Here is a 22,264-nt window from a genome sequence, read left to right as displayed (position 1 = left end):
TTCCAAGAATATAAATGAGGCAAAATAAGAAACAAGTAGAGTTTTGTAGAGTCGATGGAAAGTACTTTGTAACATGTGACGGAGGTAAAATATACATCGCGATAAAAAATATATATTGCGCAATAATATTGAATAACATAATAACTGTACGCATTTGTACAAAACATGAGTCTGTATTTCTTTATTGATTTTTTTATAACTTTTTCTGATTCACAAATTATTATTAAATACACGAAATTATATAGAAAGATCAAAATAAAAATCAGCTTTACGAAATATTACAGAGACGATAGCGGGAAATATGAATTTATCAAAAAATAGATCGTCATGATTCTCAAACAAAGTTATCTTTTCGAGTAATTATTTCGTTGAGAACATTTCGAGGAGCAATTAGAAATTGTATCGATTTATAAGTGTGCATAGACCAGGTACGAGACTTAAGCGATTGAAGTTGAAACGCGATAAAGAAAATACAGGGCGGAAATTGGATTTGGCAAAATTGCGCCAAAAGGCAGCCATCCAATCATTCAGCTGACCAATCACTCGATAAATGGAACCGCGACCCCGTGTCCTCGAATGTAGAGCGAATTTTTTTTTTTTGTTTTTTGCCTTTTCTCTCTTAGATTCTTGTCAATGTTCTCGTTTTCATCGTTGTTTCCATACTTTATAGCTGCAAATAATTGCAATAAATCTGTATTTTTTTATCGCATCCCCCTTTGAGATTTAATCATGTATATGGATGGTGATTTGTTTGGTGATATCTTTAGGTAGTAGATAGGATACTAAAATATATCTGAAATATATATTAATTTAGAAAGTATGCTGTTACATACCGGTGAATATATTCTTCCTCTATCTATATGATGATTATCGTATCTCTGTAATTAATATTATATATCAAAGACAAGATTTTAAATTTTTCATTCCAATCTTAGAAAGTGTTCAACGTTTTTTCGTTAAATTATCGAGGCAAAGTCAGTAGAATTTTTCATTCTCAGATTTCTATTCCAATTTCAGAAAATGTCTTTACCATTATTCATTGGACGTAGAACTAAATTTAGATTCTTCGATTGATCCTGGTGTCGTGTACACTTCGCTATTGCTTACAACGGATGAATTCGAGCAGAGGATAAGGTAGATTTAGTAACTCGAAAGCTGATTTATGATCTTATCTAGGGAAATTTATTAGCGTTTCGGACGTGACGTATATTCTACACTTGTGTCACTCGTGATTTGGAATAAAATCGGTTTTCAAAAAAGTCCATAAAACACCTTTTCGCCCTTTCAATATTTCAAACTTGAAATAGAACTATTTCCACGTAATTCTGGAGCCGCGTGATAGCGGTTAATTAACCGGAAGACGCGTCGTGCGTTTAATCAGGGTATCGATTTGCTAAATGATCACCGTGAATCCGCATTAAACCGTTCAGTTTGTCATTCGATGCTTTTCCTAAATGACGTTAAACATTGGAAAACGGTTTTCGATTGGCCGATAAGTTTTCTCAGGTTAATAACATTTTACGTAATAACATTTTAAACGTAAAATGTATGCCCGATTTTAAACTTTATATTTTATTTTATAAGATAAATAAAAATATAAAGCAATGAGTAGAATCTAAAATACGAAGCGAAGGATTAGATAAGTGATTTTTATTCACAAATTTTTATTTCGGTAATCAAATTTTTCGGAATAATTATTCTTCAGACTCCTTTTTTCGCTAATTAACTTTCGAGAGTTTTATTCTCAAATACATTCCCAAAAAATAGGCCAAGTACGATTAAAAAACAATTAAAAAAGTCTTTGATCCAAAATCGCGTTAATAAATAATAAGAACAGTTATTAACCGAATTGATACATTTTTATTAAAAAGAGAAAAAGGAACAGGAAAAACTAACATCCTACCAACTCGAGACTGGAAAAAAACAAACGAGGCGTCTGTAAAAAGTTGCAAATTCGTATCACGAATTTCCCCACCCCCATCGAGTTTTTTAACCGAGTTCCACGCTCGTAATGTGTTTAACGAAATTTCGCGATTTTTCCCCCCTGTTCATCCTGTTCATCCCTCCCCGGAGACGGGATGAACTCGGCGCATCTTCGGCCGGAACGAATTACAATTCCAGCGCGAAGTTTCCTGACCGATGAGGAACGTGCCAACCGGAGACGATGTAATTCAGAGATGAGATTTTCGAGCCGGTTCGCCTTCCATCTCCTCTCCATTTTCTCACCCCTTCTCTCTCTCTCCCTTTTTTAAATCCGGACGATTTTCATATTTCCCTCGATTTCTCTGGAGATCCAAATTACCGTATTCCGATCTGAATTTCGTTACCATATGATTTTTACCGACACCATTTGTAATTACCTAATTTCGCGTACGGTCACGGCGAGGGTTGAAATTAGGAAGGGGTCGAGGAAAAAAAGAAAGGAAGGAAGAGAGGGGAAAAACACCCCGCGGATTTTTCCCTCCATATGGGTGGGAATTTTGAAAGGACGCAGAAGGGGCTCGAGAATATCCGGAAATATTAAAACTCGCGGAGCAAAACGTTCCGCGGGAAGGGGAGAGAGAGAGAGATTTAAAATTGAAATAGGTTTGCTTGATGTATATTAAATCGTTTCAAATACGTATCACTGCATCGATTTTAAATATAACGCGATACGAAAGTGGATAAATTTTGCTGGCTATATATCCCTCGAATGTGATACTTAATCCGTGGTTAATCCAATGGAAGATACAAGGATCGTTTCGAGCTTAGGATATGGTTAATTAAAAAAACAGAGAGGAAATGTTGCTTCTCTTTTCAATTTTCTCGTTTCGTTAAAGAACTCGTCCAATAAATTTGCCTAACGCGATCTACTACGGTTTCGTAACAGGAAGTAGTGGATGCTTCGATGTTCGAGGAATAATTCTGAAGCGATGGATCGCGCATAGACGAAAAAAATTTCGTTTGAGTTGAGTTGGAAAAGTCGATGGCAATATCGTATATTGTGGAAATGGTATCGTGGAAATTCTTTTTCTTTCTATCCCATGATAATAGCGTATAATGTGATAATAAAAAATTATATAGTAATGTAAAATAATATGATAATGTATCATAATAATAATGATGGAAAACAATGTATAATTACGTTATATAAATTGCAGTAATATTAATTATGATATATTATAATATAACAATAATTATGATGAATCATAAGGCTTAATTAGTCAATTAATAATAATTTAAGGGGTTAAACGGTTTCGTACGTTGTATAACGTTGTATCCATGCATTTTATCTTTTATAGATTATAACGAACATCATTTTTTAATTACGAATCCTTTTTTCCATCAAGCAGACAATTTGAAACTTTTGAATCATCTTTTTTCTTTCTCTGATCATCGCGTGCCCTATAAAACGGATTGGAAACTTTAATTTTAATCAAATTTTCGTCTATCTTCCACGCGTTTAAGATCACAGTTTAACCCAGTTTCACTTCGGAACACTTTGTGAAAATCGGCCGATATTAATTCGAACAAGTCTCGTTTAATAATTTCTCCGACGACACAAAACAACCAAACCGACACGAGATAACGAGGGTCTAAAGATCGTACATTTCTTGTCCTCGATTATCCACCAGACGAGATATTCCACCAAAATCAAAAAGAAACCGGCCACTCCTTTCACCACGCTCGAAAAAACGAGTAATATCAGTCTTCACCCGGTCTGGCGGAGAAAAATATTAAAAAGCTCGCGTTCTACATGTTTGTCTCGCGTGTTACGCGTAACGCAAACCCTTCTTGGTTATCTAGTTGGCGAAAGAATATTAATTACGAAGCGGTTCTCATTTATATATCGTTGCGACCACGAAAGAGTTATTATTTTGTTATTGTTATTTCATGACTCTTTATGGAGAGAAGAACGTACTTACTTACTTACTTACTTACTTACTTGACTCCACGAGTGGAAGGAGGTCGATTTTCTCCATCGAATGTTTGCGAAAAGGGGAAGGAAAAAGAATAGAAGGAGAATAAATGAAATATCGTGATTTTCTTGCTATTCGATGCTTTTAGTTTCGTTCATATATATGTACTCTCCTTTGTCGATCGTTCCTTCCATCCAGCACATGGTTTGTTGCTCTTCCTCTTTCGCGGTTTCGTTGCCAACCCTCGATTCTCTTCTCTTAAAATATGGCGCCGCCATCGAGTTTCGATTTCGTTGTAAATCGTATCCACCCTCTTATCTTTTGTCGATTTAGCCGATGTTTCTGTCGGTGAAAAATAATATCGGGACGAGTGGAGAAAGAATGGCGGGGATGTTTCGCTTGTTTATTCCAAGTTCGTCTCGCCACGGGATGAAAGTTTTATTTGCCGGGGAGGCAAAGAATTTAAATTAATTTCTCACCTCGATCGTTCGAAGGAAGCGTAATTGTCGGATGATCGCGACGATTCTTCCTTCCGAGCGAAAGCTTTTTAAAATTCCCGATTATTCAAAACGAACGTGCAGAGGGTGGTTAAATCACTCGGCGAATATTCACTTTTCATTCGATCAAGTGGATATTCTAAAAGATCCTTACATCGGTTGGCTTTGCAATTATTCAAAAATTAGTAAATTACACGTTTATTGTTTATATTAAAATATCACTTAATATTCTTTCAATGCAAAAATTGTACAATTTTTTTTTTGCTACTACTTGAAATTGAATAGGTGGAACAAGATTTACCGTTAAATAATTCTTAAAATGACGATTTCATTTTATTTTTTTCCTTTCGATCGCCTTGATTATTTTCGTCTATTATTCCGTCGAATACGAACGCAACAATCTAAAATTCGTGGATCCGGTGTTGCGACGGTTTATCCCGGTGATTTATCGATGGCAGCGAGCTCTGTGAAAAATTTGTTGCTCGAGCCGCGTCGAATTTCGCGCCATGTGTCCTTGTTTCCGGCGCAAACCCGGTCCAAACTTCGAGCCATCGTTCGCCTCTTTGGCGAATTGAAATTTCGACGGGTCAGATAGAATCTTGCTGATAAATTGAAAAATTGAGAACAAGGTCGTTTCGTCCCTTTTTCCTCCTCCCCCACTTTTTTATTGTCGTTTCTTGCGTGAAACCAATTTCGTCTCTTTTTTGGCGACGAAGCTGGAGAAATTGGCTCGCTTTGAAACTTGTTCGGTTTCGTTGGAAACGAAATTGAAAATTGGAAACTTGAATAGTAAGATTATTATTAAAAATTGAAATCAATATTATGCGAAATTAATCTCTTATTAATCGGATGTGCGTGAGATTTAGATTGTTCCAACTTTTCGAATGGAAGAAGAGATTGTAAATTTAAAAATGAAGATTGTTAAGAATATAATTTATCTATCGGATCGTGAACACGATAATCGCGGGAAAAAACGCGTTAAAAAGATTAATAACGATTAAAAAAGGGAAAGAGCGACAGAAAATTGCTGAAACCAGAGGTAAAATCTTTATGGACATAGGGATATATATATATATATTCGATTTGATGATCGTATTCATGAAGATAAATTACGATCGAGCTACGATCGGGAAATGCTCGATCGTGAAAAATTTAGGATATCCAACTCAATTGTCCGTAAAATTTTTGAGTCGCGAGAGGAATCTTCGAATGTCGAAATTCTATTCCTGATTTATATCGTTATAAGTTCTTCAATCCGCTCGAGATCCCTTTCGAATCTCCTCACCTCTCGTTACAATTTTCATTCGTTCATACGAATTTTCCAAAGAATTCGCTGACGATTCATCAATATCGATATTTTTTTTTAAAAATAGAAAACACAACATTGAGATATTTGTTGTGAAAATATTATGTTTTGAAGGAGGCAATTACGGTGGATGTTATTAAAAGATCGATAACGTTTTCGTGGAAACGAGAATTTACATGGAATTGTTTGAAATCGTGTAGGATTCTGTTTGCGGATAATTCGAGCACGGTAAAACTGAAGACGTGTACTCATCGCTCGAACGAGTTACTACAGTTGTTCCGGTTTAACCGGCTTGCTGCTACATATGGATACAGGTATAGTTGTGATAACCTCATCCAATAGTTATGGAAATTCGTATTAATTCCGCGGTGATGGGAACACGCCAGCCAAAACCTTGTTTCATCGGTCTGCGAGAACGAACGTTGATCCACGAGCCAGGATATCGCAATTTTTTTATTCACGGTTTCACATCCGGTTGATATCCGTCTAGTTTCGTAATTATCGAATATTTTTCAATTTCACCTCTCCAAATAAGTTTTTAGTCTCATTCTCTCTCTCTTTTTTTTGTTATGAAGTGCGAATTTCACGTTGCAATTATTCTAAATCGTTTTTAGTTTTTGTTTAAAAAAAAATAACAGCGATAAATTTTTAAAATATTTTTTCTGATGAAAAATTAACAATCGATAACGTTTCCAAGAGATATGTTTCTCCAAAAATTATTAAATTCTCGTTTTGATCCGCAAGTGTGTAACAATTAATGTTATCATTTGATATTAAAAATATATCGTTGAAAAAGATAGAAGGGAAAAAGGTTCGAAATGCTCGAACATTCGCATTCGGATTTTTATAGGTAAGATTCGAAAGGAGAGGTAATTTTGTTAGCGAAATATTCACCATTGGAATCAGGGGACTTGACTGTCTAGTTAAATAAAAACGGGCTAGTATGCGAATTTAATATCGTTGCTTGGCGGGTGGATATTTATTTCGAAAAATGCAAGGAGGAGGATACTCTATAAAATATTAGAGGGAATCTGAAAGGAAATAAAAGTGCGACGAGACTGGAGGCGCAAACTTCAACGAAGGATACAATGAAATTTTAATATTTCTCTCAAATTTTCGTCGGTATCAATTTATGAGGCGCGTCCTGATTTCAAACGAAACATTCCCCTCCCCCCTCGACATCGTTCCTTTTTATCTTTTCCCGATGAATTATTTTCATCGCGACTGGCAGTTGATAATAACTTTTTTTTACTTCTTTCCCCTTTTGACTACAAGATTCTGATTTTTGAATCATTATTAAAAGAAATGAATGTTTCACATCCTATCATAATTTATAAGAAGTTTTTATAAAAGGAGAATCGAAAATTTATTAGCAGAAATTTTCTGCTAATAAACGTAGAATTGAAAATAACAGTTTAATATAAGAATTTTTGGTAATCGTTGGAACTGTATGAGCGGAAAGTAAACCGATCATCGGGAAGAGGCCGATCAATTTTCTCGACGAGATGAATATTAAACAATCGTGGGTCTCTTGTTACACATCATCAATTTTCATGGTGAAACGATACGCGGTGCAAACATTGTATTTATTTGACAAATTGTGCCACGTTTTCTGATCGGTCAATCATCGGTACATTAGTCCCTCCAAAACTAACATCCCTTTATTGTCCACCAACCTTTCAATTTTTTTTCCTTTTACACACACAATCTTCGTGCCGAGCCCAACTTTATAATACCATCAACGTCGCAAATATCGAATAATTAACGAGAAGTTTAACACAATCTAACGTTGCTTGTACGACATATTTCGCTGATCGATCGATTTTTTCTTCCATCCCTCGTCGTTCATAATCCACTATCGAGAAAAATCGAGAAATATGAATATGTTATTTCTCCAAGATTAATCCAACGCGTGAAGCGTTATGCATTATTACCGTCCGGACAGTGAACATCTCTATTCCCCCTTTGATATTCCGTATTCCGTGAAACGTGAAGCGAGCACGGTTCTCGCGAAATCGGATACACATGGCCTCACACGGTTGCCATAATATATACAGGGTGTTATTAATACATTCATAACGTATCTTTCCAGGGTCGAAGCTCTGGAAGCTGAAAAAAAAAAGAAAATATCAGTCGAGTTTATCAAATTATAACAATCATATAACAACGCGTCTTTCTCATTATCTATAAATTATCCTTATGAAAATCAAATCGAAATTTTTTAAATCGAATTCTTCGTATTTCTCCCTTTCTGAATATCGATCGATATCCAAACACGTTCCACGAGTATATCAATGTACGGCAGATCGGATACAGGGAATCTCGAGCGAGCGGCCGGCAAACGCGCGAGAAGTTTCGCCGCGAAAGAACATAAACCACGGTCGCGTGACAGAGGGTGGAAAGGGACACACGGAGTCGCGAGATAATGCAACTGGCTCGGATTACATAGACGTTTCAACGTACGTGGAATCGTCCTCCTTCTCACCTCACCACGCGAGCGAGTCTCCTCCTCTCTTTCTCCTCTGCAACGGCAGCCTGTGTGCGTGTGTATAAAGCTGGAATCGTTGGCGCGACGCTTTGGCTTCGCGTCTTCCCTCCCCTCCCCCTTTTCGTCTCTCCTTTCCTTTCGCCACAGGAGAATTCCTCTGTCGCGTGTGCCCCCTCTCTCTCTCTTCGCAACACATCTGGATATTTTACCCTTGTCGTGAGCCTCGCTTTTCAGATTACGCGGAACGCCGGCTAAATGGAATGGCAGAGAAGTATACGCGCGCCAAATGTCTCTGTCTAGGGGGAGGGTTGAAAAGGGGGGCGTTGTTGCACGTAGCGACGGCGAGTGGACAGATTGCAGGCGGACGCCTGCAGGAAACCGGATGGATAGTGTTTTAAATTATGACCGAACTTTTCGAAAATAAACGAATTTTTATTACTGGATGGTGATTAATTGCGAAACTGTAATCTCCAATTCATCGTCTCACGTTTGAAACGAAAGAAAATTGAAGTGAAATTTCTGCCGCAAATCAAAGAGCAAGCACGATACGATAAAAAATAAAAATTCGAGTTTTTTGAAGAGAAAATTACGGTTGTTAAATGATCGAAAAATACGCAGGAAACAATCGCAGTTTTTTTTTCCCATTTGTACATGCAGAGAGAAAGTTCTATGAATTTTTCACAGTGGTGCATCTAACGCACGTGTCGAGCGCGATGGCCTGACCTTTGTGGGAAATTTCTACTTTAGAAACCTCTCGTTGCAATTCTATTTCCTCGCTTTGGAAACGTATATATTGATTGACCAATGCATTTCGGTGTTTGTTGCCTCTAGTGCGAAAATTGCGGGGATCCAGGTTCGTTCGGAGTCGGTGAATTTTCGCCTTTTTCCAGTCAAATTTTTGGATCCTTGAACCAAACAGTTGTTGTTGCGTGTTATCGATGGCACGAGAGCTTGCCTCGATAGGGCGGCTTTTAACGAAGAAATATGCGCTTACCGAGAGAGATGAAAATTTGGATAGGTTCTGCTCCAAAGCTTTTTTCGTTTCGATCATTCGGTATTGGAAATATTCGGGCATTTCGTCAATGACGATTTTGGGAAATTTTTCTGGAATCTCCACTTCTTGATCTCCGTATTTCGATTATAATAAATTAAAAATAGGAAGAAAGGTCTGAACGAAGAGTCATCGATCGTCGCGTGGGGAAAAAATTTAATGAAAATTAATAAACGATGCACGAATAATTAGTGATACATATATACGTGATAATATGGTAATCAATTTTTTGTAATTTTTTTTCCCTTTGAAAAAGAAACATTGCATACTTTTCTTCAATTGAATTTATGAGATACAATACAAGACGGAGAAATTAATCTGATCGAAAATTTTCCGCATATTTTTCTTCCCTCCGTTGCAAGTTTTTATGTTAAAAACTGGGGAATGTCCACCATTCGAATTTTATCCCAGCTGCGAGCACGAGTTGTAAAACAATGGGCTGATTTCGCGGTTTATTTTACGGTCAAATCACGTACCGTCCCATTGTAATAAAAATAACGCGACTCGAAATTGTTCAATTTTACGTTTCATCCTGCAACAAACTTTCGTTCGTTCGTTAACATGCAACGTAGGACATTTAATGAATGAATACCCATAATTGCGTTTAATCCTGGGAAATTATCGTAAATCTCACACGCGTGATTCGCATTTTAAAGGGGAGGTGACGCGAGTTTGAAAATTTCTTTGGAGAAGAGGGGGATGATACGAAATGGAGAGATTAGGGGCGAGAATCGAGGGGAAGGAAAATAATTTGATCGAATATCACATTACATGCGTTTCACGATATTCAATTTCTACTATTTGGAAATATCCAAATTACCGTCCGATGATCAGTTTATCGATTAACATAGAAAATATATATTTGCGTTTCTGAGTTGCAACGGAAACGAGCGATACGAATCTCTGTATTCTCGTTAACCAACGATTAACGATATCATCGTTACGATTCCTGATATCTTGTTTATAACGCATTAATTATGCTTTCAGTCGTTTATCGCGACGATTAATTTTGTCGTCGATTAACTTAAAATGGCACGCACGCAATGATATAATGTTATCCCGAATGAAAAACGTGAACGAATTTAACTCTCCCTAAGTTTTCCACCAATTTTAGATTGTATTTAATAAACGAGATATTATTGGGACGGTTTTTTTTTAGATATCTATTCTTTTTGCGTTTGAGGCAAGGTAAACGAGAAAAAAAAGAAGATGAAAGAAAGTTACGGGTGTTTTTCTCTTTCGAACTTGACGTAACTTTCAAGTTCTGTAACAATACTTGAAAGAGACTACTTTTGTTTCTGTGTCTAAAAAAGAAAAAAGGGATTTTCACACTGATAATTATACCAAAAAGCGTATCATGTTAACGCATTTCCTAATACATAATTTTCCTATTTCCCCTAAAACCGACGCAGCCTAAAATCGTACGTCGACAAAACGTACCAAATCCACCCTCATAAGCCCTCTTCATCCGCATTAATTTTACCTGTATTCCACTCACGAGAGAATCCTTTCAATTAAACGAATCGACGAGCATAGCTCAAACCAATCCACCGCGAGATTCGATCGATCTTTCTTCCCCACATTTTTCCTCCCCTCCTCCATCGATCCAATCCGGTAGCCCGCGGATTCGATCGGCGAATCACCGGCAGTTGTGTTTTCAATTAATGAAAAGAGACGAGGATCGTAGCCATTCGGTTGTAATTCGATGCTCTTACGATGCTCCACCGGCAATTACCGTGTGCGCGGCTGAAAAACCGCAATCCACCGTCACGGGGATAAGTGAGGCTGCGGCCAGGTCCTCTCGTTTACCTCGTTTCATTTTTATCCCGTTGACACGCGATCCAACTCTCTCTCTCTCCTTCTCTTCTATCATCCTGATTCGAGTGTTTCCACTGTAATCCTGTGTTCGCCCTCCTCCAAGAGTTGATAACACGTATTACGCCGTTTAACGGTTTTTCAGGCTTTATAATTTATATTTTTTTTCCTGCCCTTGGATGGTTTACATTTTCTCGGATCGAAGAGAGTTCGTTTAGAGCAATACGTTTGTTTGTTACATTCTTTTAGTTGGAATAGCCGTAATTGAACGTTTCGATTAATAATCAAAGGTTACTTTCCTTTGTTGAAGTGGAAGTTGATGTATATAAACTCTCGTTCGTAGATATGACAGGAGATTTATTAGTGTCTTTCTTAAGAAATAATCGCATCTGTTATATTGGAACGTTCGAGAGAATCGGAGCGATTTTGATTAATAATCTCGATTCCTGAAATAAATATGCTTCCATTTTTTGATCGAAAAGAAATCGAAATTCTCGTTCCATAGAATAGAAAAAGATATATCGAAAGAACTTTTGATATCCTCCTCAAGTAATAATCGCTCTCACCGTTTGATCGAGTTCAACTTTTTTGAGTTTCGTCGTGTAGAATAATCGTCGTAGCATCGTTGCTCGACTCGTTATCCCGGAACGAGAAATGGAAGGGGCATGGTTGCGCAACATGGGTTACGTTTTTCGCGGGAATTGCGAAATATGTATTTCCGCGGAGGTTGACGAGGTGGTCGTGAGCGAGGTATGCGCTCCAGAGATCGAGTATCTCTTCATGATGATGACTATCGTTTATGGTCAATAGCGGCTCTTCTGCTTTTGAATATTCCCTGGACGAGGGGTGGGCGTTTTGCGCGCGTGTACGTACATCGATCCGCTTCTGTTTGGCGGAGGGTGGCGATATCGGTAATTACGTTCTTTTTTTTTGTAATCCCCTCTTTTTTCTCGCGGATATAGGGTGTCGAATGGTTGTTGCTCGAATGACAGATCGGTCGGATTTCGGATAAAATTGTTCCATTTCCAAGTTTTTGTCGACATTTGTCGAAAGAGCGGTGTTTATTAACGAGGACCGCGTTCACTTTATGGATTGTGGAAGATAGTGGTTTCTTCCTTTTTAAATAGAAAAACTTTTGTAATCTTTGCACAGGTTATCTCTTATCAAAAATCTTCAGCTTTTTCTTCGAGATAAATTAAATACAAGACGTTTCCTTGGAAGAAAAGTCGATTTCTCATTCGTGAAATTACTCCACAGAAAATATTTTCTTATCGTATATCATCGGATACATTGGTTAATTTTATCGCAAGATTTTTCTCCATCGTGTTATTTCGTTTCATTATCACGGAATAACGGAAGTAAGTAATGCGAGAGCACCAGCGACTAACACTATTTCAATTTCCCTATAAAATTAAATATCATATTCCAGTATTCGAACGTTATCTCCTCGGTTAATTTCCAAGAACGGAGCGACCGCTTTCTTAATCGAATTCTCACCCCTTTAAGTAAACGATTTTCTCTTCAACCCCTATCCCCACCCGATCTCTACCCCTCCCCGAGATATATACACACCTCGAGATCTCTCGAAACGATCGATCGACCGGTTAAATCGCGCGTAATTTCAAATTCGATCACCGTATACGTCGAATGAATTCTTTATGCGGAAGGGACGCGATTGCTTTGAGATGAGAGACGGAAGAAAGAAAGAGAGAGAGAGAGGTTAATAAAGAATCTCGACGAAAGGTCGATCTATGGAAATAAGCCAAGGGGGAGGGGATGAGATGGTGGGAATAACAAGGCTGTGGAAGGAATGTACGGTCAAGATCTACGAGGAATCTTGGAGGGACTGCGAAATGATGATGAAACGAGGTTTTTAAGGGTAATTGAAACGCTTGACGGAGAAAATTATTACGGAGGATATTATTCACCTATAAACCTAACTTAAATTGCTAATTATATCATTGTAAATCAAATATACGCGGTGTTAATAGGATATTTTTGCTACTCTTTCCGGACGCTAAAATACGAATAAATAAAATATTGACTGGATTGGATGATTTAAACGAGACGAGGTGGAACTGAAAGAATTATTTTGAAATAATGAATTTGTGAATAAAAGAAGAACGTGGTAAGAATCGTGATGGAACATCCACGAGGATTCCATTGGAAAAATGGGGATAGGAGGATATATCGTGAATTTCACGTTTATTGTCCACACAGGTGGCGCAATTTTCTATTCGTAATTGTAAACCAACAATTTCAGCGACGATTATTAGTAGATAATGAATCGCCCGGAAATGTTCCTATGTATGGATGCGAATAATGCATACGTCTCGTTGAATGGAGGGTTAAAGCGGAAAAAGAACGAGTACGTAATGAGTATGTATAGCTTATCACGAGCAATAATTAATCGTCATGCTTTAAAAATTGCGATCTGCGAATATTTCCACGGATGGAGATTTTGTCGGTATGGTGATTTAAATAATGAATTTAAGAAATCTTGTTTTTTTTGAAAAATAAAATTTTTTTAAAATCGTATTTCATCAGATAGATTTCTTTTTTAGAGGATAAATTTAATATTGATTGATCGATCCACGTATATATATTTTTTTCTTTTCCCTCCTTCTCTATCTATACAAGGATCCAAATAGAGTTGATGAAATCGATAATGTCGTCAGCTCGGTATCCGAATTGATCATTAGCTGGCACGAAAATGGGCTTATGAGAACATCTCCTCTCTAATTAGTAGTCACACAGGTGGAATATAGCAGCCGATGAAGTCGGTTGTCGTAAACAGCCGTTTCATTCCGGTCGATGAACCGGTTGCTTGTCCCACGTTCCTTTTCCTTCCGTCGTTTCGTTATTTCGTAACGTGGCCTAATTTGGTCCTGTTTCAAGGATTGTTCATCAAGGCAGTGTAGGAGTCTGTCATTGTTCGATCGTCACCTTTTGTTCCTAAGATCGAGTTAGTAGAAAAAGAGGGAGACTCATTAGGAAAGTATTCGATTATCCCTTCATTCATATCCCTTTTCCAGCTCTGATTAAATCAGGAAAATACGCGGAAGGGGTTATAATATTTATGCCTCGGATCTTACGTTTTCTTACGTTTCGTTCTGTAACAGAAATCATTCTTTAATGAAATTCGTGGTAAATTTTTTTCGATTCGAGGAAGATGGAATTTTCTTTTTTTTTTTTTATCCTGTTTTGTAAGATTGCCGAGATATTTTGCAAATCTTTCAACAGCCATACATTTTTCCCTCGTTATTTAACAGAGAAAACAAATTTCCTAGGATGAAGAGTCGCTCGATTGGATTCTTGGACAAATTGAATTCGAAACTTGTGCACCGATTGCTTTTTCGATACTTGCTTCGAACAACTGGGTTAACGTATCGATAGATTCCTTCTTTCTCGAGTTTGACGCTTTAACGCGTTACAGCTTTGCCCCGATGCGAATCGTTTTCGAAAATTAATCGATAGTTTGTCGTCTTTTTCTTAATAATCCTCAAAAACGATGAATTAATTGGTATTCAATTGTCAGAATCTCAGAAACAACGAATCGAACAAATCTCGACAATTTTATTCATTCCTTTCAGTCACTTCACTTCAAAAGAAAAAAGAAGAGAATGAACAAAACTGGATGTTTCTCCATTTAAGTCTGTCACTTAAAGAGATGTCATAGAACAATGAAAAATAAGAAGAAAAAGAAAAAGGGATACATGAAGGAGCAAAGAAGAGACTAACAAAAGGAAGAAAAAGGAAATCTCTAATTGTCCAAACTTTTTCGTAATAGTCCAGACAACGTTATCCTGAAACTTGGATTCTTCAGTGACGAGGGCAGAGAAATTCCGTTGCTCGCTTGCGTGGAACGAAAAGTTCTCCCTTTTAGCCCAAGGGGAGGGCCTCCCTCAAAAGAAGAATGAAATGGAGAAAGCGGAGGCATCTTCCGCGACACTCGGATCATGCATACTTTCCAAGAATGCCCATTCGTTCCTGGTGATGCTTCTTGTTCGACTCCCACTTCCTTTTCCTCGTTTCATCCGTTGCTCTTTTCTTCAGGCGCTCTCTCGTTTCTCTTCTCCGTTCGAAGGATCGATCTTGCTATGTTCTGACGAATTAGGAATCAGAAGCTGTAAAATTTTTCTTCTCGTTCAAAAGATGAATGAACAAAAATCAACTTTCGCGTCGTCACTTTCACGCTGTTTCGCATGGAAAGATTCTCTCCACCATTACCATCACTATAATTCTACGATGTTGACAACTGTCGTTCTCGGCTCACCGTTCCCGATTTAATATTCCATCCTCGAAACGCGCGAAACTGTTTCCTGCCTCTCTATCGAATTTACGTAATTTTACTTCAGCTGACGAAGAATACGGACTCTGCACCCTTATCCAAGAGTAATTGGAAAATGTCTTGAGTAACGATGGAGGATAGAAAGGGTTAAAGGCGGAAGAAGGGGACGGAGGAGCAGTTGAGATAACTTTGATAGTACGTGTGGTATTGTCAAGGCAGGAAGAGAGGAGGGGGAAGGGGGCCGAAAGTGTCTCTTTGGTAAGAAGTTTTGGCCGAGGTGGTGTGAGATCATTCGAAAACCGTGGGGGGAGATACGAAGCTTGATCTAGCGTGAAGTTTAATCTGCTAGAACTTGCCAGATTCGAATATAACTAAAAGCAATGCACTTATCGATTCGTATAATCTTAGAAATTTACTTTTTACTTTCTCCTCGATCAAACTCCACGCGAATTTTATTCCCATCGAAATTAGCCAAGCTGCGAAAGGGCACTCGATTGTCATCTTGGGGAACGGCAGACTGCATATACGGACGCTCGATACGTTCCTTGGCGGTGGACAACAGAGAGGAGAGTGGAAATGGAGAGCAAACAGGTTTTTGACGATGGTTCTCCCGGAGACAGAGTTGGTTCGTTACGGAGTCCGGTAAACAGGGGGCGGGAAAAAAGCGTTTCGAAGAGGAGAATTGGAATTGGAATGTCTGTTTGCACGAATGTCGGCCGATTCTATTTCTCTCTCTCTCTCTTTACATGGATCGTGGGAGTGTGTGGGAGGCCGTTATACACCATTGTGTATTTCGGATGGATCGGGGTTGAAGCTGATGCAACGAGTTCGGGTTTTAAAGAATCACTTTGTTCCGTGGCTGGATGCTCGAGGTGGAGGCAAGCTTTGACCTATTGGCGTGGCTAGAATTTCACGCCAATTCCTCTCCCAGTGCTTCGCACTTTGCTTCAGCTTTAGGAAATTAATCGGAACCTCCCCCACTGGAATATTAATATTACGGATGCGAAGGTTTGAGTTTTAAAATATTCTACAAAATATAATCTTACTTAAAAATCTTACTGTTTTTATTCTCGACAAACGCAGCTTCTAAAAAGGAAGAAGAAAAAAGAAATTTGCCTAAATTAACACAACTTTCAACAAAATCTCTCTCTCTCTCTCACGGATCCCAAACAATCGGGTTCAGGGGCAAAAAGCGGCTAGCACACGTTCATCCACCGCGCATTATTCATAAATTCACCGGTCGGTTTTTGCCTACCCTCGTTGGCGTCCCGTTGTCTCTTCCATCCCTTTCACACGCATCCTTTCCACGCCAATCGATGGACTCGTTTTCTTCCCCGAATAATTTCACGTCGTCGTCGAAAACACCGTGTGCCTTCTTGCGACGGATCCATCAATTCGCTCAACGTATATTAAACGTCGTGAGTTGCAGTTCGACTCGGTGCACGTAGCCGATACGGTGCGATTATCGCTGGACGCGGAATGGACACGTGTACTCATCATTATCATTTTGCAGCGGCGTGTAATTCGCCTGGGCGAGCACAAGCGAATTAGACAGTTGGGGGAAACGAGGCTGGAAAATCGTTAACGTCATTTTCCACCGTGCGAAAGGAGAGGTGGTCGTTAAGCGGAATTTTAAGCGGCGGGTATATTCGAAATTTAATATTTCAGGAGGTGGTTCGAGATGGATATCAAGGGTTTATTTACTCGAAATTTGAAACGTTGGAAACTTGTTGTATCTTCAGCCGGAATTTTGTTCGCCCAGTTTTTGTTCGATTAATTCTCGCGTATACAGGGTCTGAAAAAAATTATTATGGTGTTAATTATGTTATAATTATGGTGTTTAATCTTGGGAAATTATCGCGGAAGAAAGTTGAACGAATTGGGAGAATAATGAGAAATGTTCGAGTATTTCGGGATATTAATTATTGTCATTTCTGTAATTGTGAAAAAGTGATTCGTTTCTAATAATCCTTCCAGAATTATTATCCACGGTATATCTACGATATATTAAATTTATCAAGTTGCAATCTTCAATGAATAATGGTTTTCGATTTTGAAAATGTATCACAGTATACTTAACTTCGAGTATTGTTGGATCAAAAATAACGCGATAGCTATATTAAATATTAAATATTAAAACGATAACTCGATCCATAACTCGATGAGAAAACAAGATTATTACTGGCCATGTTTAGACGAATTGTTGTGGGATATGTATCGTTACCTGGAATAAATATAAACGGTCTGGAGAGCAGATCGAAGATCGCTTAAATGCTACGTATAAGACACGTCGATGAACAAGATGATAGGTAGTAAAGTTCAATGTTAACCGTGTTATAAACGTATAAGCACGAACGATGAAGAAAGACGTTGTTACAACCAAGTTTCGAAATTGATTTTCTGAAAAATATAGTCTTGATCATTCCTTTATCAAACGATCATCCGTTCTGTATACAAAATTCGAAGACATAGAGGAAATTTTAAATAAGTATCTTTATAATTTGAAGAAGAATAATATGAAATATATCGAAGTTAATATGAGGAGATTTTTGGATATCCATCTTTATAAAAATGAACTTCGTGATATTAGTACATTTAACGGAACATTTGACCTGTGCAAAATGTTAACCTACAATTGGTTAATGGAAAATTGGATGCGAAAACACAGCATTTCGAATAATAGAATTTTCGAAAGATCGGAACAACATAGCGAAAGAAATTGACATTTAAATTGATAAAACATCCAAACTCCCATCGTTTTTCAAATTTGAATAATAAAACATCCGAATGCTAGACGTTCGAATAACGCATCCTCCTCACTAAATTATCCGGGACACCCAATATTTCAGAATATTCGCAATAGAGTTTCGCACCGTTCAGAGGTGACAGCGCCCCCTCCCCCTGCTCCGCTTGTTCTCGGTTAAAATTCTACGTAATTCTACGCAAAATTCTGCATCCCCTCCTCGACAGAGGATCAAAGAATCGGCCGGAAAACCGCTTTTAAACCCCGCGAATTTGTCTCAATATTCTCACCCGTCGACGATACCACTTTTTTGTCGAAGGGGGGAGAGAAACGGTTCGATTTCGGACGGAAAGAGGATTTCAACGCCGCGACAACCTCCTTCCCCATGATTCTAGTAGCTTGCCTCGACATAAAGATATATATATAGATGTGTGTGTGTGTGCTTGGTAAGCGAATTTTATTCGAATACGTCAGTGGAACGAGACGAAGGCTGATTTCGTTTCTGTCAACGTCAGGGAGGCGATATGCGCCGCTATTACTTGTGTATCAGGGTTTTGCGAAGCGCGTTCGTTCCAAGCCCACCTCTGCCGCGCTTCATAAATTTCGGATCGACTTCGATGCGCGTTTCCGTTTTGTTTTATCATCGTGTTGTAAATCATTTGTCGTAATTGAGGGAGAATCGGTGGAAGTGTCTTGTTTTTTTCCCTCTCCCCTTTCCTTTTTTCTTTTCTTTTCTTTTCTTCTTTTTTTTTCGAGAGAACGAAAAAACAGGGGAACGATTTTTATTCGGGGAATAAAATTTCATTTATCGCGAAAAATGGAAGATTAAAATTGTAAAATGCGCCAGTTTGATCAGTTTCATTAAATGCACGTATCCAAAGTATTTTTTTTCTTTAAATTTTGAGACAAATATTCGTCGAGAATAGGAGAATGAAAGTAATAAGGAAGATTCGAAGGATTTGATTACGGAGAGGCGCAAAAAGTCGTCGATTAATCCCCCCCTCGCGTAGCCATTTTTCGATTTCGCATCGCGGTATCCAATTTCTGCCTCGACAAGGAAAGGAGGGAAAGAATTTGGAACGCATTTTAATTAACATAGAGGAAAAGGCAGGCAAAGGTAGATTTGCACACACAGGGGTGGAAATTAAAACGCGCACGCGTGTTGCATCCCCCACGGAGTAGGGGAGGACTTGCAAGTTTCGAAACGTAAACAGGCCACGATCGAAATAGTTATGTAAATTGCATTTAAATCACCGTTCAACCAGGCTATTACCTTTTCTGACAGTTGTTAATAAATATTGACACAATTTGCGAATAGGTAATGGACAGATCGTTATCGTCCCAAGCGTATTAAACCGTTTAATGCATCGCCGATTGAATCGGAATTAAATCGAGTCAACTCGACGTGGTTTGCATCGATTCTTCTTCGATTCGCGACGCGGAAGAGATATGACGAGATGATCCGATACAGAAAATGGTTTCGAAAGATAAAAAATTAATTTTAAATATGAGATGTTTTGCGCAAGATGACAAATTCTTAAGGATCCATGAATTACTTACATTTCTAATGTCGATGAATATTGGTAATTTGATAAATTTGATCGAGCAAGTTAGATTTTTAATCTGCGACAATATTTAATATTACTCCATCTTGCTCTCTCTTTCTTGTAATAGACTTTTACGTAAACCACGCAATCTTCTTTCACTCCACTACTTTTGTCCTCCTCTGTTTCTCTCGTATTCTGGATACCCGTCGATTCGAACATTTCTTCTTTTTGCAAAAATTCACGTACGCATGCGTAGGGGGAGGGGAAAAAAAATCGAAATATTCGATGGAAACAAAAGCTCGCGGAAGCGGAGGGTGAAAATGGTCGGGTAAAAGCGAACCACGTTTTTCCGGATTATATCGTTATTCGTTTTTAAACCGCGATCCTTCGATTCTTTTCCCGCCATTGCGCCAGCCAAATTGCTCCAATGTCGTATAATAGCCGTAAAAAAATATGTTTATGCATTATACGCCGAGCCTCGTTCGACCGCCACATCCTTTCAAAAGGATTCGTTTGATTTTTTCTTTCTTTCTTTCTTTTTTTTCTTTCAAATAAAAATTATCAAGTTTAGCGAAATATCGCGTTTAAAAAAAAAACGTGATTATCGATAAATTTTGCATCGTTCGGAAAAGCACGAAGGGAGGGATATTAATTGAAATAAAATCGATTTATTGGGTGTAATCGATGATACAATGAAGTTACGCGATATTTCTGACTCGTCATTCCAAATGGAATTAATTCCATATCCGATTTTTCGAGTTTTATGCGAAAGAAAATTGAAATGAATTTGCGGCCAATGATACACCATGTTTGGATGTATTCGCGCTGGAAAATGAAGAGTGAGAGAGAAAGTGGAGAATGATTCCCTTTTCTTTTCGTTATGCAGAGAATTTTATTTTTCTTATAGGATCTTAGAATTTTTGAATCACAAAGTAGTAGATGATATAATAAAGATACTTTGTGAGAGAAAAAAAGAAAATGTTCAACTTCACTCTAATTCTTAGTTATTATTCGTTTTATCATTTCTTTCGAAAATGTGGAATGGTATCGAGAAACTTTCATTTTTCGATTCAAAAAATTAAATATTGAATACGTTTGAATACGGAATTTTTCCCCGTACAAAAAATATTTTTTTTACTCGAAAAAGATGGGAAGAAATTCGGCCAATGTTGCCAGGGAAAACAAAATTTTTATTGCATGTATATGCTCACTTTTATTATATTATATGTATAATAAAAAATTCCATGGAAGGAAATGTAGAATATGGCAAAATAAAATATAACGTGTTAAAAATTGAAAAATATCTTTTCATATTTTTGTATCATCACGTGTCCAGCTTTTATTTCGATTTAATTTCCAGATAGGAAATTGTAACAGTGAAATTTAACAGTAAGTTAGATAATAATCCTCGGGAATAATGATCCTATCATATATATTTTTTTTTTTTTATCATTTTTATAACCATTTTATTTAAATGGAACAACGGATTAATTAATTAATGTTTATAGAGTATTCAGAGAGATTAACGTTCAGCTATTTCAGATAATGAGAATTTTTATAATGCTCAACAATTTTTCTCATTTCTATTCTACGAATTTCCGTAATAATTTAATAACAGAAATTCTGCATAATTAACTAATTTGACTAATTTAGGTCGTACATTTATTTAATTTAATATTTTTCGTACGCATTATTATTTGTACGCGTAAGGAAAGAAAATGACACGAAAATGAAAATTCCCTACGAATCACGTAATGTAACGTTAAAAATTATCCAAAATTATTCTTCCGGAAAATTCTGGCAATTTTTTTAATGTAGATTCATACGATTTTAATAAAGATATTTCTTTTTCCTAAAAAAAGAAAAAAAAAAAAGAAAAAAGAAAAAAAAATTATTTTTCTCATGCAAACGTATCGTGAAATCGTATTTGCATTTTAATCACAAAGCTTTAGTAGCCAATACCAAATACGTAAACCGAATTTCTCTCGGGGAAAATGTTTTCGACAAATATGTATTTTAAAAGCGGCAAAAAGATTCGAACATTTTTTTTTTTTTTTTTTTTATATATACAAAAAGAAATTAATTTCCTGATGTTCCCAAATATTTGAATAAAAACAAATATTCGATTAATATCATAAACGCGTAAATAAAACTGGGCCGATGATCCGTTAAAGCAGTTATCTAACCGTAAAACGAATCGCAAAAAGAAAATAAAGAAAAGGAAAAGAACGGGAGCAAATTAATCCTCTTTCATCGAAACGTTCGATTTCGCGCTAGATTTGAGAGAAATATTTTAAATGTGCATTTTAATAATAAAATTTCTTCTTTCAAACGTGTCGTTTAACGAGAAACCAATTTAACGGTAGATGTGTATGTACGTGCCAACGAAAGCAAATAGTGGTTTAGAATTTGATAAAGGAAAAAGAGAGAGAGAGAGAGAGAAAGAGAGAAAGAGCCCGCATCATGATTGACCAAATCAAAATAGAGGATTTAATTTGAGATTGGTTAAATACTACAATAGATGAAATGAAATTTTGTAGAAGCAATTAATCAGAATTGACAATATTTCCAGTTAAATTATCGAACTTGGGCTGCACGTGTAAATTCCATTTCCACCTGATTGTTTT

At 37.3% G+C, this 22,264-nt stretch overlaps 1 protein-coding gene and 1 long non-coding RNA gene across 8 annotated transcripts in view; one reads left to right on the top strand and one right to left on the bottom strand.

The window, feature by feature from the left end:
- Window positions 1–22,264, top strand: part of LOC107997749 (nephrin) — a 341,330-nt gene that overhangs the window by 549 nt on the left and 318,517 nt on the right. The window lies entirely within an intron of this gene.
- The window catches only part of LOC107997750 (uncharacterized), a 179,273-nt gene continuing 163,354 nt past the window's right edge, over window positions 6,346–22,264 (bottom strand). The window contains exons 3-4 of one of the 2 annotated variants that reach the window (XR_003697692.2): window positions 7,637–7,811; window positions 6,346–7,557 (exon numbers count right to left, since the gene is read on the bottom strand). This is a non-coding gene — a long non-coding RNA (uncharacterized LOC107997750). Of the gene's footprint in view, window positions 7,812–22,264 lie in introns of both variants that reach the window. The other variant, XR_003697691.2, reaches the window with a different exon arrangement.

Source organism: Apis cerana, linkage group LG11, assembly GCF_029169275.1.
Source record: "Apis cerana isolate GH-2021 linkage group LG11, AcerK_1.0, whole genome shotgun sequence".
NCBI classification, from domain to species: domain Eukaryota; kingdom Metazoa; phylum Arthropoda; class Insecta; order Hymenoptera; family Apidae; genus Apis; species Apis cerana.
Note: the sequence above shows the minus strand (reverse complement) of the source record. Positions and strands in the feature narration are given on the sequence as shown.